Raw genomic sequence first — 17,894 nt, 5'->3', positions numbered from 1 at the left:
CTCCACACCTTGTTATCTCAGACACCATCATTGGCAGTTCCTACTATCTCAGTTGTATTGAAGTGTTCACCAGCTGAAGCTCCCAAACTTTGTAAACATGATGTTCCCACCAAGTATCTCAACTGGCCCTTGTTATGGCTGTTGCTCCTGGAATGAGTAAAAAGGAGGAATTGAATGCAACGAGAGTGAGTGGCACAGCTGTTTGTACTAGTACAGATGTTCAAAAGGTGGATAGATGTCCGGGGAGTGAGTAGGCAGCACAGATGCTATGCAGGACTAATATGTGGGAGGTTAGGACAGATTGAGAGCAAGTGAGGAAGGATGTTGCATGCAATAGTGACAGTAGTAAAGGAGCCTCGATGTGACTGAGTGAAGATATGGCAAGAGATCTTAAATCTGATGACACTGAGACTTGCCAAATATGTAAGATTCAATGTATAATGCCTTTTATTGTGTGGTATGATGTCACAATGAGTTTGGGTTAAAGACAGACTGGTCATGGAGAAAGCAAAGTTAAGAACAGTCTTCATGGTCAGACTTCAAAATAACGCTGTTTCTTAAACATTAATACTAAATACTCAAAATAAAGAAAAAAGTTACACAACATTACAGATATACATAGTATAAGTTAGAAAAAGAAGAAATAAGTGCTTCTCTAGGGGCATCGATGTGGTCTGACCGGACTCCATCAGTTCCCAACCAATAGCCATATTTGCTCCGGGCTGCTGGCCATCCTGACTGTGCTCCGTTGGTCGCCTCTGCTCTGATCCCGGCCACTGGCAGAAGAGGAAAAAGACAGAAGAAAAAAAACACACGAGAAAAAAAAATGAATGGATGGAACAGTTCTGGCTGGAGTGTCCTTACAGTATGGAACTCAGGACAGCAGGTCAGGCAGCGTCAGAGAAGCAGGAAAGTGAACGTTCAGGTTGGCACCCTTCATCAGGACTGGGGAGGGGTAAGGGAGCTCAGCAATAAATAGGGGCAATAAATAAAAGCGCTACTCCCAGACATCTCAGATGTCCTCCTACTTCAAGGACCATAACTTCCCCTCTCCTGTGATTCATAATGCCCTCAAACGTATCTCCTGTGTTTCCCGCACGTCTGCCCTCAAACACCCTGCCTCCCCAACAACAAGAATAGAGACCCCTGATCCTCACATACCACCCCACTAATCTCCGAATCCAACACATCATCCTCTGTCACTTTCGCCACCTGCAATCAGACCCCACCACCAAAGAGATATTCCCCTCCCTACCCCTATCATTCCATGGGGACCACGCTCTCCGTGACTCCCTCGTCCGCTCTACACTCCCCACCAACCCCACCACACCTGGCACCTTTCCCTGTAACCGCAGGAAGTGCTACAATTGCCCCTATACCTCCCCTCTCACCTCCGTCCAAGCCCCCAAACAATCATTTCCGTATCAGACAGGAATTCACCTGAACATCTTCTAACCTGGTCTACTATATCCGTTACTCCTGGTGTGGTCTTCTCTACATCAGAGAGACCAAGCGCAGACTTGACCGATTCCCGGAGCATCCACACTCTGTACGCTCCAATCAACACCACCTTCCGGTTGCCAACCATTTCAGCTCCCCTTCCCTCCCTTGGCGACATGTCCATCCTGGGCCTCCTCCAATGTCACAATGAAGCTACACGAAAATTGGAGGAACAACACCTTATATTCCGCCTCGGGAGCTTATAGCTCAATGGCCTTAACATAGAATTCACTAGCTTCAAAATCTCCCCAACCCCGGCCTCATCCCATGTCCCGCCCTCCCTCTCATCCCCATCTCCTTGACCTGACACAACCTGTCCATGTTCCTTCTCACCTATCCGTCCCACCCTTCACATTGACCAATCTCCACAACCTCTACCTGCATCCTCCTATCACCACTCCACTTACCTAGCGCCAGCCAGATGCCTCATTTACTTCTCAGCTCCCTTTCCCCCTCCCCAGTCCTGATTAAGAGTCCCGACCCGAAACGTTGACTTTCCTGCTCCTCTGATGCTGCCTGACCTGCTATTTCCTCCAGCTCTACACTGTATCGACTCTTACTTCCAGCATCTGCAGTTCTTGTTATCTCCTGGCTGGAGAGTCCTAGACCTTCGCCATCTGGATTCAAAAGTTGTAGTGCTGTTGTTTTACTAAAACATAAAGCTGTTAAAGTTTCTGCTGTTCTAAATGCTGTTTTCAAATGAAGATCTGTTTTTCTTTACCATGATAAGAGTCTTCATTGAGATGAATGAAGATATTCCCTTTTCAAAATGACGAAACAATTTTTGAAAGATCTTTTGGTAGAACCTTTCAAAGCAGCTTCACTTAATAAGATTCAATGATTTTTGTTGACTATTAAAGATGGCTGCCATTCTTTTTTTTTAACTGTTTCAACTGTCTGGGGTTTCTCTGCAGGAGTTTCAGAAATGTTTCCTTCACAGCAGCTCTTCTGTTTTGTGGCTTCTGGTTGAGAGCTGATCTTAAAGCTGTACTGATAACTTCTTGGCATGTTATTTTTAAATTCTTTTCTTCTACATACAATCATGTCTGTTTCTTGATCTTTACTACCACCATGATTTCCTATGCAATATATCTTGTCATTGCTAGAATCTTTTATTATGTGGTTTAATTCCACACCGAGTTTGGGTTCAAGATAGAGTAGTTGAGGTTTGGACTTCGAACTGACACTGTTTATGTACAATAATACAAAATGCTGTTGTATACAGTAATCATAGATATACCAGAAGTATAGTTATATTAGGTGAGGACTGATCTATCTTCCTGATGTGTTCATGTACTTGTGCTTTATGAGTCTTCTGAGTGTTCTAACTGCCAACACCGCAGTACTTACATTCAGCGATGTGTAGCTTGGTGGCATTGTTGCAAAGTTGCTCCACAGTCCTGAAACCCTTATGAAAAAGAGTCTGATCTGACTTAAAATACTTTGAAGGCAGACAGTGGCAGTGAGTTTTGAGTCCGAAGCAGCATGCAGAGAAGCAGAGTTTGTTGTGCATCATCAATGTTTTATACAGTTGGACTTCCAACAAAAGGTAAGAAGAAACAAAAACAAAAATTGCTAGAAAAACTCAGCAGGTCTGGCAGCATCTGTGGAGAGAGTTAACATTTCAGGTCCAGTGACCCTACTTCAGAACATTTTTTCTGAGTGCAAGTAAAAGGCAAAAGGGGAGGGGTCAATCTGGAGGGAGAGAGTTGGAGGTGGCTGAAGGGGTCTATGGAATGGGGAGAGGACTCTTGTCCAAAGATGTGGGCATGGAGGCGAAGACGATGGAACAAGAGTTCAACATCATGTCATGCCTGAAATTCTTTAAGATGGTGATGCGGAAGGATAACGCTGAGACCTTTGCTGAGTGCAAAATGTTCAGGATCAGAGAGCAGAAGGTCAGAAGGGTTAGTAAATGCACAACAGGAGGTGGGATTGGGAGAGGGGATGGAGACGAAGGAAAGGCAAGGAATGGAAGCTTTCCAGATGGGCATGAGTATCTCTGAGTTGTTGCATTTTGTGTTTCTTAATGCCTGGAATGAAAAGAAAGAGTTTCTTGTTAGAATGTCGAATGTGCCCGAAGATGAAGTGGAGCTGGGAGGCACGGCAGCTCTGAGGCGGCGTGAGGTGGTGGTGATGATGAAGAGAGAACAGGAGTGTACGTATGGTGATGCATGGCAATGAGTGTTGATTTCAGGATGTGGTGAGGACAGCTGTCTGAGGAACGTTGAACATCACGGATATACTGTGATCTTGGGTAGATCCAAAACACGGAGGATGAAGCTTGAGTTGGAATCTATGTGGGGTGAGTCTGAGCCAGAGGCAGTCATTGGGGAATGTGAAGTGGCTGTGGAAATGGGTTTTGGCAAATACCTTGTCAAACACTAGGAGTGACAGTGAAATTAACAACAGTGAACAAGGAGAAAGATTGGAACGAAAATCCTGTCAGAGAGGGAACAGAACTTCTTCAAGGTGGACATACCTGGAAGAAATGTGGCAGTGAGTTAAACACTAAACAAAAAGCCAAAAGAATGCGGATGCTGGTAATCAGAAACAAAACCAGAAATTGCTGGAAAATCTCAGCGGGTCTGGCAGCATTTGTGGAGAGAAATCCGAGTTAACATTTTGGGTCCAGTGATCCTTCAGAAAAGGTAAGAGGATGTAGCTTTGAAAACATTGCGGTAGAACAAGGATTGCAAGTGACAGTTAGACAGATTCAGCTGCATTGTAATCAGGCATAGCATATTGCACTTCCTTATAGTACTTTCATTCTGTTTCAACAGCTTTATTGCAGCTAGTGATCCACTCCACCAGATTACCACCAAGACAATGAAATTTAAGATTTATTGCCTTGACATAGCAAAATATGAGGGGCAGTACAACATGAGAGAGAACTGCAAGACCAGTGGGGAGAGTAAAGAGCAACAGCAAAGCAGCACCGAGTGAGATCATAGTGAGACCAGCAGGGAGGAAAGAAGATCAGCAGCAGAGCAACACCAAGATTTGGAACACAGCAGCAGATACAATGAGAGAGTGTGAGAGAGTGGTGACAGCAGCACTGGAAGCACAGTCAGTCAGGTGGGGAGAATAAAAGAGTGAAGGTTAATAGTTTCCAAAATGAGAATTGTGTTTGAAAGAGAATCAAACTGTGATATCACAGGGCAGCATATAAGTAATTGCTTAGCGAGTACATTTTGATTGTATTTCTTAAACTAGTGCATTTATTAAAATCAGGAGTTTGGAAAGTAAACGTTTTAATCAGGGTAATTATAATAGTGCGTTAATAACAGTATAGCACAGAGCAGTCTAGAGGAATTAGTTAATGTCAACACATTAAGCAAAGTGCTAATTTGTTGAAGTGGTAATGTAGTTTTTTTTAGGTCATGAATGGGTATCTGAGACCTGTTGCTTGCAATTCCTGCACTGTGTGGGGAAACATCAGAATTCTTAATTTGTCTTGGGTATATCTGAGGAAGTATCTCCAGCTGCTTCAGCTTGAACAATGGATATTTGAGCCTGAGTGGCAAAGTAAGTCCTTATCCTACAGGATAGTCCAACAGGTTTATTTGAAAACACAAGCTTTTGGAATCTTATCCTTCTTCTGGTGTTAGTGAGAGAGGTAGTATCAGACACAGAATTTATAAGTAAAAGATCATAGGGTCACACCACTGATGAGGATGTACTAAACAAACCTAAGATGCTGTTAAACCTTTAATCATTTAGAAGGTTTTAATTGATTAATATGTATATGTAAATCCCCGAATTCCTTTGAAGTCACTGTCCTGAGAGAACTAAAGGTTTTATCAGTGTAAAGAAGAGGTGACATTTTAGGTCAGACAATGCATGTTAGGTGTGAGGCCTTACTTATAATCTGTTTGTGTTTTAGTTAGGAGTCAGACTGGTTTTATTTCTAAAGTAGGAACTTATAAAATGCCACATTGACTGACTGTCTATAGATTGTGTGCTTTTTGAACAAAATAGAATGTACCTGCAAATACAAATTCACCCCACAGATTCACATGTGTAAGTGTGTGATTGGGAGAGTGAGTGTTTGTGTGAATGTGTGTGAGGGAGAGTGAGTGAGAGTGTGTGTGTGTGTGTGTGAGAGGAAGAAAGAGAGTGTGTGTGTGTGTGTATGAGGGAGAGAGTATGTGCATGTATGTGTGTGCATGTGTGTGTGTGAGGGAGAGTGAGTGAGAATGTGTGTGTGTTCTTGAGACTGTGTGTGTATGAGAGAGGATCTGAGTGAGAGTGTGTGTGTGTGTTTGTGTAAATGAGTGTGTGTGTACATATGTGTGTTTGTAAGAGTGTATAGTGTGGTGGGGTCACCTGTAGTGCGACATAAACCCAAGATCCCAGTTGAGACCATCCTCATGGGTACCGAACTTTGCTATCAGCCTCTGCTCGGTGACTCTGCATTGTTGTGTGAACCAACGTCTGCCTTGGAGCATGTTTAGCAGAGATCCAAGGCTGAATGTCCTTGACTACTGAAATGTTCCCCCACTGGGAGGGAACATCCCTGTCTGGCGATTGTTGCGCGGTGTCCATTCATCCATTTTCGTAACGTTTGCATAGTTTCACTAATATACCATGCCTCGGGGAATCCTTGCCTGCAAAGTATGACATAGACAGTGTTGGCTAATCACATGAGTATCTGCTGTGCATGTGGTGGGTGGTATTCCCACGTGTGATGGCAGTGTCCATGTCAAAGATCTGACATGTCTTGCAGAGGTTGCCTTGACAGGGTTGTATAGCGTTGTGGCCAATGTTGTCCTGAAGACTGGGTAGTTTGCTGCAAAAGATGGTCTGTTTAAAGTTTAGCAGTTGTTTGAAGGCAAGAAGTGGAGGCGTGGGGAAGATCTTGGCAAGGTGTCCATCATCATCGATAATGTGTTAAAGGCTGCGAAGATCATGGCATAGTTTCTCCACTCCCGGAAAGTACTGGACGACGAAGGGTACCCTATTGGACCTGTCCTGTGTCTGTGTTCTAAAGAGGTCATTATGGTTTTTCATTGTGGCATATCAGAACTGGCGATCAATGAGTTGAACATCGTATCCTCTTCCTATAAGGATATCCTTCAACACCTTCAGGCGTCTGTCTCATTCCTCCTCATCCAAACAGATCCTGTATATGCATAGGGCTTGTCCGTAGGGGATGGTTGTTTTAATATGTTTAGGATGGAAGCTATAGAAATGCAACATCATAAGGTTATCATTCTCCCTCACAAAAGCACACACACACACACACACACACACACACAGTGGGGTGAATTTGTATTTGCAAGTACATTCTATTTTGTTCAAAAAGTGCACAATTTATAGTCAGCCAATGTGGCATTTATAAATTCCTACTTTAGAAGTAAAACCAGTCTGACTCCAAACCAAAATATAAACAGATTCTAAACAAGGCCTCACACCTAACATGCATTGTCTGACCTAAAATGTCACCTCTTCTTTACACTGATAAAACCTTTAGTTCTCCCAGGACAGTTACTTCAAAGGAATTCGGGGATTTACATATATATATTAACCAATTAAAACCTTCTAACTGATTAAAGATTTAACAGCATCTTAGGTTTGTTTAGTACATCCTCATCAGTGGTGTGACCCTTTGATCTTTTACTTATAGATTCTGTGTCTGATACTACCTCTCTCTCCAATACCTGAAGAAGGAGTAAGACTCCAAAAGCTTGTGTTTTCAAATAAACCTGTTGGACTATAACCTGGTGTCTTGTGATTTCTGACCTCGTCCACCCCAGTCCAACACCGGCACCTCCACTTCACAATTAGAAAGGAGTCATTAATAGATCTGGTTCTGAGTTGGCCAAGTGGATCAAGTGTTGTTGGGTAAACACATGGGGTTAAGAGTAATTATTATATCATAAGGTTTACACTAGTAATTCAGAAAAACAAGGAACAATCTAAAGTTGAGTGTCTAAGTTGGAATAGAGAAAATTTCAATGGGAAAGGATTAAGCCAGGATAAAATCAAACCAAATATTGACAGGGGAAACTGTAATGGAACAAAGGGTGCTCTTTATGAAAGAGTTGATTGGCCAGCAGCTCTCTGTGGTGTGTCCTCCTCTTAGGTGAGGGACATATGGCCAATGGCTGCAGGACACTGGCATCAGTGGGGATGTGTTGCCTGTTGATATTTTTCAGTGGCAGGGCAGAAAAGCACAACATTTGAAAAATTCAGCACTATAAAATATAAAAGTATAAAAATTGGTTAGGCCACAATTCAAGTATTGTTCTGCAATCCACATTATAGGAGGAATGTGATTGCACTGCAGAGGGTGCAGAGGAAATTTATCAGGATGTTGCGTGGGCTAGACAGTTTTAGTTATGAGGAGAGGTTGGATAGACTGGGGTTGTTTTCCTTGGAGCAGAGAAGACTGAGAGGGGGAACATGATTGAGATTAAATTATGAGGGCATATACAGAGCAGACAGGAAGAAACTTCTCCCGTTGGTGGAGGGATCACTGACGACTTTGGGGCACAGATTTAAGCTGAGGGACTGGAGATTTAGAGGGGATATGACGAAAAATTTGAGGACCAGTGATAGGAATCTGGAACTCACTGCCTGTAAGAGTGGTAGAGGCAGAAATCCTCACAACATTTAAAATGTAATTGCATTGTACACTTGTGATGCCAATTGTACACTTGTGATGCCAAGGCATACATGGCTGTGTGCCAAGTGCTAGAAAATAGGATTAGAATCATTAGGTTGTTGTTTTTGACCAGCACAGGCTCAGTGGGCCAAAGGGCCTTTTTCTGTGCTATAGAACTCTATGACTCATATCATGGAAAACAAGTCAACAGGCACTTAGAAGTTTGAGTTAAGGATAACTGTCATGACTCTGTGAAAAAGAGATTTTGCTTGACCTATCTCGAATTTTTGATGAAAAATAACAAGAAAAGTTAATGAAGGGAAATCAGGTAGATATGTCTATATGGATTTTAAAACGTTTGACGAGGTACTGCATAACTGTTAACAAAATGGAAGCTCATGGAAACAGAGGATCAGTGCCAAATAGAATGTTTAAAAAGGCTTAAGAACAGAAAGTAGTAAGTTGTGATCAATGTTTATTTTTCAGACTGCATGATGGTAGACAATAGTGTTTTTCCAAGCGTCTATGCTAGAACCAAACTTTCTTGTTGGATATAAATTACTTGTATATTGAAATACATGGTAAAATTTCAGAATTTACTGATGATACCAATCTTGGAAAAGTGAAGTTGGCAAACAATGAGGATGCTACTAATTGACTGCAACAGACAGAGGCCAGCAGAAGGAACAGGGAGGGGCCAAATGGGTTTAAAGGCACAGTCCACAGAGTATACAGGAAAAGAGGGAACTAGGGATCTATGTACATGGATCTTTGCAGGACATATTCAGGGAGTAGATAATAAAGCATACTATATTTATATTTCATAACTTATATTTCATAAGTAGAAAGATTGAATATAAAAGCAGGGAAGCAATAATGACCTGGAACTCTCTACGCACGAGGAAGCAGAATCAGTCAGTGATTCCAAAAGGAAATTTGATAGGCACTTGAAAGAAATAAATTTTTAGCACTACAAGGTTGGAGCAGGTGCATGGAATTAACTGAATTGCTCCTTGGAGAACTGGCATGGACTTGATGAGCCAAATTACATTCTTCTATGTCATAAGCGAACTATGAAAATATTTATTATGTTTTCAAATCACTTGCCCTGTTCAGGAGCTGCATGCTTATTTCCAGCTATTAAAAATGTTCTGTTATCCTTTATAAACCAGGATAAAATGTGACCATCACACTGACACAACCTGCAACAGTTGCCTCAGCATATAATGAACAGTGAAGGAACTGTCAGATGATCATTTTTCTCAATATTTTTTATTCACTCATGGGATGTGGCCTTGCTGGATGGGCCAGCACATACTGCCTATCCCTAGTTGCCCTTGAGAAGGTGGTGGTGAGCTGCCTTCTTGAACTACTACAGTCTGTGGTATGGGTCAATCAACAATGCCATTAAGAAGGCAATTCCAGGATTGTGATCCAGTGACAGTGGAGGAATAGTGATATATTTCCAAGTCGGGATGTTGCGAGGCTTGCAGGTGGTGATATTCCCATGTATCTGCTGCCCTTGTCTTTCTAGATGGAAGTGGTCTTGAGCTAGGAAGGTGCAGTTTAAGGATCTTTGACAAATTTCTGTAGTCCATCTTGTAGATAGTACACACTGCTGCTACTGAGTGTTGGTGGTAGAATGAGTGGATGCTTGTGGATATGGGTTGCTTTGTCCTGGATGGTGTCAAGCTTCTTGAGTATTGTTGGAGCTGCACTCATCCAGGCAACTGGGGAATATTCCATCACACTCCTGACTTGTGCCTTGTAGATGATAGACAGACTTGGTGAGTTCAGGAGATGAGGTACTCACCACAGTATTCCTAGCCTCTCATCTGCTCTTGTAGCTACAGTATTTTTATAGTGAGTCCAGTTGAGTTTCTGATCAATAGCAAGCCCCAGGATGTTGATATAGGGGGATTCTGTGATCGTAATGTCAGAGGGCAGTTGTTATATTGTTTCTTACTGAAGAGGATCACTGCCTGGCATTTGTATGGCATGGATGTTCAGCCCAAACATGGATATTGTCCAATTCTTGTTGCATTTAAACATGGACTGCTTCAGTTTCTAAGCGTTCACAAATGGAGCTGAACTTTGTGCAGTCATCAGCAAACATTCTCACTTCTGACTTTAGGATGGAGGGAAGTTCATTGATGAAACAGCTGACTGTGGTTGGTCCTCGGATATTCTCCTGAGGAACTCCTGCAGAGATGTCCTGGAACTGAAATGACTGACCACCAACAACCACAATCATCTTCCTATTCACCAAGTATGATTCCAACCAGCAAAGAGTTTTCCCCCGATTCCTAATGATTCCATTTGCTAGGGCTTCTTGATGCCACACTTGGCAAATGCAGCCTTGATGTCAAGGGCTATCACTCTCACATCACCACTGGAATTCAGTTCTTTTATCCATGTTATCATGAGTTCAGGACCTTTATTACCCTGGCAGAACCCAAACTGGGCATCAGTGGCCAATTTATTCCTTAGCAAGTGCTGCTTGATAGCACTGTTGATGACACCTTCTGTCACTTTACTGATTATCGAGAGTAAACCGATGGGGTAGGAATTGGATTTGTCCTTCTTTTTGTGTACAGGATATACCCAGGCAATTGTCCAAATTGTCAGGTAGATGCCAGTGTTGTAGCTGTAATGGAATATCATGGTTAAAGTTCCAGAAAGTTCTGGAGCATAAGTCTTCAGTACTGCTGCTGGAATGTTGTCAGGGTCCATAGCCTTTGCAGTATTCAGTGCCTCCAACTATTTCTTGATATCATGTGGAGTGAATTGAATTCATCTATGATGGAGACCACTGGAGGAGGCCAAAAGAGATCATCCACTCATTACTTTTGGCTGAAGATTTTTGCGAATGCTTCAGCCTTATCTTTTGCACTGATGTGCTGAGCTCTTCCATTATTGAGGATGGGGATATTTGTTGAGCAGCCTCCTCTCCTGAGTTGTTTAATTGTCAACCACCATTCATGATTGGATGTGGCAGGACTGCACAGCTTAGATTTGATCCATTGGTTGTAGGATTGCTTAACTCTATCACTTGCTGCTTATGCTGTTTGGCATGCAAACAGAATTAATACAACTAAAATCTTATACCATTGAAACTGATGATGAAGCTGTTGAAATGCTGTATAAACCCAGCTCGTTTAAAAATGTCTTTTAGGAAATAAAATCTTCTATTTTATATATCTAGCCTATGTATGCCTCTAGTCGCACATCATCTTGTGATCCTTACCAGAAAATAAGCAACAAATCATTCGTCTCAACATGTTATTTATTAGATAGAATCTATCCAGGTACCAAACGACGTAGACATTGGTGAGAAAATTGGGAGAGTAAAGTGTGATCAGCAGTGAGGAGCTCCCTGCTGTCAAGAGCAAGTCCCATTTTTTGAAAATAAATGTTGCATGGTAAGATAAAATTCTCACATGTGAACAGCATGGGACTTACTCACATGCATTAACATCCTCGTTATTATGTCATCTTGCTTCATTAATATGCAGTTTCCCATTCTTTCACCTGCCAGATGGAAATGAGATGGCAATTCCAGACATGAAGGAGTGGTTATCTGGTATCTTCAGCTCATAGCTTGTTCCTCCAGACTTCCACCAACATCTCAGAGCATGGGCAGGGACCACATGCAAATACACACACCTGACCTCAGCGGCAGAGTTGGATGCTAATTACCCTCATATCAGGGACATAGGATGAACTGTGCAGGGCAGCAGACTCCCAGTGATTGACTAGATGCATGGTTTGACTTTAAAGATTGCACCAGTGACCAGCACTTCTGCCTGTGGGAGAATATGACAAGTGGGGCACCAAATGGGCATAATAATGAGGCGAGTTTGGGAAGACAGTGGAAAAAAACTCACTAAGGCTTACAGATAAGAACTGTCCATGATGCTTAGCTTATTTCTTATAGATTTAGTCCAGTATTTCAAGGAAGCCCACGATCATCTCTCAAGGCAAATTAGAATGATTTACCTCACCAGTGAAGAACTGTTTAAAACTAAAAATACATAGCCACATAATTATGCTGGTTGAAAACTATGATGAATGGAGTTGGTTTTGCAACTTGTTCACAGCACAATTATCCTGGATGACAGCTGTATTATTCATCATTTTATCTAGTCTTCAACTATGAAGTTATTGAGCAGCGTGAGAATATTGGTGGTAACTTCAAAGGTGACGTCTTCATGAATTTGGATAATGCAAACACATTAGCCTGTCTCCATTGCTTAGGTATCTGCTTTGACACAATGAAGAATTGAAAAACCCAAGGATCTACATCTATGCTATTGTCTCAATGGGTAGTAATAGTTCACTCAACATAAAATCATGGCTAGCTTCCCCATCACTTGAGGTTGCCTTGACAATTTATATTTCTTCAATGTTTAGCTAAGAATTGTAGACTTTGCTGTCTCTCAGGAGCGAGCATGGCTTCTACTTCTTATTTTCATGTTGTGTTTTATAGGTTAAATTCCATTTATTTATTTGTTCACTGGATGTGGGCATCACTGCTGGGGCCAATATCCATTCCCCATTCCTAATTATTCTGGAGAAGGTGCTGATGAGGTGTCTTGAACAGTTGTAGTCTATAAGGATAGGTACACACAGAGAGCTGTTAGGAAGGGAGTTTCAATATTTTGATCTAGCGACAGTGAAAAAAATCTATATACTGCTGGTTCCAAGTCAGGTTAGTGTGTAGCTTGGAGGGGAACTTGCAGATGGTACTGTTCCCATGAACCCGCTGCTTTTGTCCTTCTAGGTTATGGGTTTAGGAGCCTGAGTGAATTACTGCAGTACATCTTGTAGTTGGTACCCACTTGCAATTTTCTGAATGGCATTGAGGTTCTCGAGTGTTGTTGGAGCTGTAGTCATCCAGTCAAATGGGAAGTAATCCTTGACATGTGCCTTGTAGATGGTAGAAAGGAACTGGAAGAGAAAAGGCAAGTTACTCACTCAGAATTTCCAGCCTCTGATCTGCTGTTGTGTTATTTACATGACTATTCCAATTTAGTTTCTGGTCAATGATAATCCTCAGGATATGGATTGTAGCTGATTGAAAAATGGTAAAACTATTAAATGTCAGAGGGAGATGATTACATTCTATCATTGGAAAATGTTATTGCCTGACAGTTGTGTAGTAGAAATATTATTTTTCACTTAGCAGCCTAAGCCTGAATATTGTCCAAGTTTTACTGCATAAGGACATGGGTTGCTATCTTGTCTGTGCAATGTTCGACGCCACACATAATTCCTCAATCATCGAATGTCACCACTTCTGACGTTATGGTGGAGGGAAAGTCATTGATGAAGCAGCTGAATTTGAGGCCAGGACACTAATCTGAGGAATTCTTGCATTAATATCCTGGGGTTGAGATGATCGACCCACAACAAACTTCCCTTGTACTAGGTATGACTTAAATTAGTGGAGATGACCCCCAACCCAGTTTCCATTTACTACAGTATTTCTAGTTCTCCTTGATGCTGCATTTGGTCAAATGCTACCCTGATTTCAAGGGCTGTCATTCTCATCTCATCTCTTGAGTTCAGTTTTATTGTTTATGTTTGAAACAATGCTAGAATCAGGTCAGAAGCTGAGTGGCCTTGGCAGAATACAAACCACTGATGATGTCCCTACTGTCAGAGGGAACAATGTCTAAGTTGAGACCATATCCTTTTTTCCTTTGGTGCACTTGGAAAGTTGCATTCATTCTTCATTGAGTAAGGTAAGGCCGCTATTTGCTATCCATTTCTCAGCTTCTCTGATTAATAATCATTATTGGAATATCAACCTCAAAAAGACTCAAGTTATTTACCAACTCGCCCATTCATCCATTAAGACCAATGGAAAAATTGTCCCAAAACTTCATGTAGGTAGAGACTCACCACTCACCTAAGGCTGGCATCGACGCAGATATCCAACACCTCATCCAATTTGCAAGCACCACCTTTGGACACTTAAAGATGAGAGTCTTCAATGACTGTGATATCATGCTGATACCAAGATCCTTGTGTATAAGGCAGTCATCCTTGCGACTCTTCTGTATGTCTCCAAAACTTGGATTATGTATAGACACCACTTCAAGGCCCTTGAAAAGTACCATCAACTTTGTTTGAGACGGATTTTCCTCATCAACTCAGAGGATGAGCACACTAATATCAGCACTCTTGAAGGAGTCCGTAGCACCAGCATCGAGGCCATTATCACCTGAAACCAATTCCACTGGCTTGACCACGTGCTTAGGAGTTCTGACTGCCAAAGCAAATCTTCTTCACCCAACTCAAGAAAAATACACTAGGGGATGACTAAAGATGTGTTTCAATGTGTTTCAAAGTTTCCCTCAGGAAATACAGCACAGATATTAACACATTGGAGACCCTCTTTCAGAAAGAAGCTGAATGAAGGGTCACGATTCTTTGAGAACATCCTTTGGCAAGAGGAAGAACAAAGAAGGAACCAAAGAAAGGAATGCCAGTGATCTCAAAGCCAAGGACTTATTCCTTCTCCTGGAAACACTTGCCAAATTTGTGATTGGATTTGCAACTCTAGAATGGGGCTTATTAGCCACACGAGGACCCACAGAACCCAAAACGGAATTTCATAAGTGGACAATCATACTCGTTAGTGAGTGATTGCTGATGACAACAATAACTGTAAATTCATAGAATGAAATTCACTAGAGCTCAGAGAAAGCCCAACCTGAAACACACTGAAATTGACATTTAGCCAAATTTTTGGAAAATTCAGTCATGTTTCTCTTTCTATAGATGCTGCCAGATCTGCTGAGTGCCTCCAATATTTTCTGTCTTTATTTGAAGAATGTCTATATTGGATAATAAATTTTTATATTTTGGCATTCCCAAGCCTCATTGGGAAGTTTAAGGCCAATTGTCCCTTAACTAAAAGTTGAGAAGAGCCCTTCCATTGAACACTGCAATTTTGTCTCTTCCCCACAGGCACATTTACTGCTTCTCTGAGTGAAACTGCAAATTTAATTCCAATTAATACAAGATGTTTGTATTGTACTGCAACCTTCATGGTTATTTACAACTGAATTCATTCTTCCCAAATTTACTGACTTAAAAGGTCTTACATAGGATAGAGAAAAATATTTTTCAAATTACTCAGTTAATTCCAAATCTAGGTAATGGACATAAATCAACAGTAATTCAATGAACCGTGTAGCGAGAGCCAACTGACGTCAACTCTCCGACACCTCCTCCTATCGCCCCCTTGATCATGACCCCACCCCTGAGCACCAAACCATCATCTCCCAAAGCATCCACAACCTCATCACCTCAGGTGACCTCCCACCCACGGCCTCCAACCTCATCGTTCCCCAACCTCGCACTGCCCGCTTCTATCTCCTTCCCAAAATCCACAAACCTGAATACCCTGGTCGACCCATTGTCTCCGCCTGCTCCTGCTCCTGCCCCACCGAACTGATCTCCAACTATCTAGACTCCATCTTCTCCCCCTTGGTCCAGGAACTCCCTACCTATGTCCGTGACACCACCCACGCCCTCCACCTCCTCCAGAACTTCCAATTCCCCAGTCCCCAACACCTCATCTTTACCATGGACGTCCAGTCCCTCTACACCTGCATTCCCCATGCAGATGGCCTTAAGGCCCTCTGCTTATTCCTGTCCCGCAGGCCCGACCAGTCCCCCTCCACTGACACCCTCATCCACTTAGCCGAACTCGTCCTCACCCTCAACAACTTCTCTTTCAATTCCTCCCACTTCCTACAGACAAAGGGGGTAGCCATGGGTACCCGCATGGGCCCAAGCTACGCCTGCCTCTTTGTAGGTTACGTGGAACAATCCCTCTTCCGTACCTACACCGGCCCTAAACCCCACCTCTTCCTCCATTACATTGATGACTGTATCGGCGCCGCCTCGTGCTCCCACGAGGAGCTCGAACAGTTCATCCACTTCACTAACACCTTCCACCCGAACCTTAAGTTTACCTGGACCATCTCTAACACCTCTCTCCCCTTCCTGGACCTCTCTGTCTCCATATCGGGCAACCACCTAGAAACCGATATTCATTTCAAGCCCACCAACTCCCACAGCTACCTAGAATACTCCAACTCCCACCCACCTTCCTGCAAAAATGCTATCCCCTATTCCCAATTCCTTCGCCTCCACCGCATCTGCTCCCAGGATGAGGCATTCCACTCCCGTACATCTCAGTTGTCCTCGTTTTTCAAGGACCGTAACTCCCCCCCCCTCGGTGGTCGAGAACGCCCTCAACCGTGTCTCCCACATCTCCCGCAACTCATCCCTCACACCCCGTCCACACAATAAGAACCAAAAAAGAATCCCCCTCGTCCTCACATACCACCCCACTAACCTCCGGATCCAACGCATCATCCTCCGACACTTCCGCCATCTGCAATCCGACCCCACCACCAAAGACATCTTTCCCTCCCCACCCTTATCTGCTTTCCGGAGGGACCTCTCTCTCCGTGACTCCCTTGTCCGCTCCACACTCCCCTCCAGCTCCACCACACCCGGCACTTTTCCCTGCAACCGCAGGAAGTGCTACACCTGCCCCCATACCTCCTCCCTCACCCCCATCCCAGGCCCCAAGAAGACTTTCCACATCAAGCAGATGTTCACCTGCACATCTGCCAATGTGGTATACTGCATCCGCTGTACCCAGTGTGGCTTCCTCTACATCGGGGAAACCAAGCGGAGGCTCGGGGACCGCTTTGCAGAACACCTACGCTCGGTTCGCAATAAACAACTGCACCTCCCAGTCGCGAACCACTTCAACTCCCCCTCCCATTCCTCAGACGACATGTCCATCCTGGGCCTCCTGCAGTGCCACAATGATGCCACCCGAAGGTTGCAGGAACAGCAACTCATATTCCGCTTGGGAACCCTGCAGCCTAATGGTATCAATGTCGATTTCACAAGTTTCAAAATCTCCCCTCCCCCTACCGCATCCCAAAACCAGTCCAGCTTGTCCCTGCCTCCCTAACCTGTTCTTCCTCCCACCTATCCCCTCCTCCCACCTCAAGCCGCACCTCCAACTCCTACCGACCAACCTCATCCCGCCCCCTTGACCTGTCCATCCTCCCTGGACTGACCTATCCCCTTCCTAACTCCCCACCTACACTCACCTTTACTGGCCCCATCCCCGCCTCTTCGACCTGTGTGTTTCCTCTCCACCTATCCTCTCCTCTATCCATCTTCTATCCGCCTCCCATTCTCTCCCTATTTATTTCAGAACCCCCTTCCCCTCCCCCTTTTCTGATGAAGGGTCTAGGCCGGAAACGTCAGCCTCTCTGCTGCTATGATGCTGCTTGGCCTGCTGTGTTCATCCAGCCCTGTACCTTGTTGTCTCGGATTCTCCAGCATCTGCAGTTCCTACTATCTCTGCTTTCAATATTAACTCTTTACTTTGAATTTTGTATCTACTGGTTGAATGAAGGTGGGTAGCTATTTAATGGACTTTGAGGAAAATGCCCTGGTGTAATGTTCACTTATCGTGGAACTCATAAAATTATCATTTGAAAACAATTGAATGAAAATTAAGTAAATCCTACAGTAGATAAATAATTTGCTCCATCTAATTACTGCCCAAGTGGTGCAAGTTAAAATAATCTTGTTGATTCAACTCATCATCATTCCGTGAATGTTGCTGGTAACTTAGTTGGGGAGTGGAGTTACCACTCATCTAGATTCAGAATAGTTCTCTCAATTTGTTGAGTCCATTTAATGGAATAAATGTTTGCTTAATGTTCCATTGTAT

At 43.2% G+C, this 17,894-nt stretch overlaps 1 protein-coding gene across 1 annotated transcript in view; it reads left to right on the top strand.

Moving 5' to 3' along the window:
- LOC109913138 (hedgehog interacting protein) overlaps nt 1–17,894 on the top strand; it is a 166,038-nt gene that overhangs the window by 84,042 nt on the left and 64,102 nt on the right. The window lies entirely within an intron of this gene.

Source organism: Rhincodon typus, chromosome 1 (assembly GCF_021869965.1).
Source record: "Rhincodon typus isolate 14 chromosome 1, sRhiTyp1.1, whole genome shotgun sequence".
Lineage (NCBI taxonomy): Eukaryota > Metazoa > Chordata > Chondrichthyes > Orectolobiformes > Rhincodontidae > Rhincodon > Rhincodon typus.
The sequence above is the reverse complement of the archived record's forward strand: the minus strand, read 5'-3'. Positions and strand labels throughout refer to the sequence as shown.